This window comes from Grammomys surdaster, unplaced genomic scaffold, assembly GCF_004785775.1.
Source record: "Grammomys surdaster isolate TR1022 unplaced genomic scaffold, NIH_TR_1.0 271, whole genome shotgun sequence".
Classification (NCBI taxonomy): domain Eukaryota; kingdom Metazoa; phylum Chordata; class Mammalia; order Rodentia; family Muridae; genus Grammomys; species Grammomys surdaster.
The window spans coordinates 6,763,081-6,765,051 of record NW_021604712.1 but is presented as its reverse complement, the minus strand read 5'-3'; the positions used below and the strand labels follow the sequence as shown (position 1 = coordinate 6,765,051).

General features: G+C 45.9%; 1 pseudogene across 1 annotated transcript; it reads left to right on the top strand.

The window, feature by feature from the left end:
* The first annotated feature begins 211 nt into the window (after positions 1 to 211).
* LOC114628792 lies at positions 212 to 1,763 on the top strand (annotated as a pseudogene). The gene has a single exon (XR_003712536.1). The product of XR_003712536.1 is annotated as a tetraspanin-7 pseudogene (transcript).
* The last annotated feature ends 208 nt before the right edge of the window (positions 1,764 to 1,971 follow it).

The following is a 1,971-nucleotide window of genomic DNA, read 5'->3' as shown; positions in this document are numbered from 1 at the left end:
ACCTTGCTTTCCCCCTTAGTTGCTTTGTCTCTGCCAGCACCTATGTGTGGTGATCACAGGGTTCCTCATTATGTCACAATGTAAATAGATGGTCAGCTGCAAGAGGGCCATAGCTTGACAACCTGTGACATGTCAGGGCGGGACAATGAAAAGGGCTAACGCCTATATCCTTTTGGGAAAAAGGGACATCAATACCATCCCCCACACTACAGGTGGGCTAGGGCTTGAGAGAAGAACAGCAATCCAGAAATGAAGGGGAAATGCTAATGAACAGCGCTAATGAGGGACAGTGGCAGGAAAGAGGGAATGAGTTGATGACCCAGTGGTAGAGGAACAAGGCGAATGGGGAAGAAGTCAGGGGCCCCAGCCTTCCACTGTATCCACCTCCCAGAACGAAGCCTATCTCCTGCAAAGCAGTCCTCCAAACACAGGAAGCAAGAACTTCACTCCCTGGAGTCTTCCTTTGCCATCCAGACTAGCAGAGGTCAGTGACTCTAGCCTCAGGGGAATTAAACAAACCTACAGCAAGGATTTTATAGGAAGAGCCAACTTGGAAATCCTGCTTTTTCTCTCTCTGAGAGCGGTATTGTGGCACTGAGGAGAATGGAGACCAAATTTGTGGCATCCTGTCTCAAAATCTTCCTCCTCATCTACTGCTTTGGCTTTTGGAGCACTGGGGTTATCTTGTTGGTCTTTGGAGTCTGGGGAAACCTCACTCTGGGCGTGTATCTCTCTCTTCTTGCCATAGATATTCCCGGTGTGCTCATTGGAACTGGTACCATGATTATCATTTTTGTTTTTTTTGGATGCTTTGCTGCATGCCGAGGAAGCCCATGGATGCTGAAACTGTATTCTCTGTTTCTGTTACTGGTGTTCCTGGCTGAGCTTGTTGCTAGTGTCTCAGGGCTTTTGCTTCACCATGAGATCAAGAACAAATTCCTGAAGATTTATACCAATGCTATACAGAATTATAACAGCAATGATAGGAAGAGCCAGGCAGTGGACCAGGTGCAGTATAATCTGATGTGCTGTGGTGTGAAGAACTACACAGACTGGAATGACAACCCGTACTTCCTGAATCATGGTATTCCCCACAGTTGCTGCAAGGATGAAACTGACTGCAATGCCAAGGATCTACAAAATCTGACCGCAGCTGCCACCAAAGTTTACCAAAGGGGCTGCTATGATCTGATGGTAGGTTTCTGGGAGGCAAACATGGCCATCATAATTGGAATGCTGTTTACAGTCACATTTTTCCAGCTGATTGGCGTGAGGTTGTCCTGTTGTCTGTCTCGGGTCATCATAACCCAACGGTATGAGACAGAGTGTAAAGTTTTACAAGAGAAATAGAGAAAGAAGCCTGTTTCCAAGGAGAACTACTACATCCTCTGAAAGACTTGCAAAGACCATTAGTGCACAGAACTCATCTGCCCTGCTCTCATGGCTGTCTTCCTCAGGGCCCATCCCATACAAGTTGCTGGTACTCCTACCTGATCTCTGCTCCAACTTTTAGACCACATGAAGTGTCCTGTTCATCTCATGAAGCCCTGCTGTGTTATACAGTGTAACCACCTGCAGCTAGTCATAGTGAACCCCACCCTATGGCCCTGTGTGTGCAAGTTCTTCCTCATGTATTGGGTCCAAATGCAGGTTATTGTGGGAGACTAGTTATCACATCATCACTGGCTTCTTGTGGTCCTGCATAAAGTATGGGAAGCTGCTATCCTTTTATCATGGTCCATAAATGCCACACACCTTTCTAGAGATAACCATAAGACAGTTATCAGTTCTTTGGGTCTAATCTTGTTTGCTTTGGTTTTTTGTTTTGTTGGGGTTTCTCCTACTCTCTTTAGGATTCCTAGGAGACACAGAGAGACACATCAGTAATTAGTCATAAGAAGACAGCATGTATTATGGTGGGAAAGTGTTGAGTGTGCAAATTCTAGCTAGTTTTACACCTGGGTATGTAGA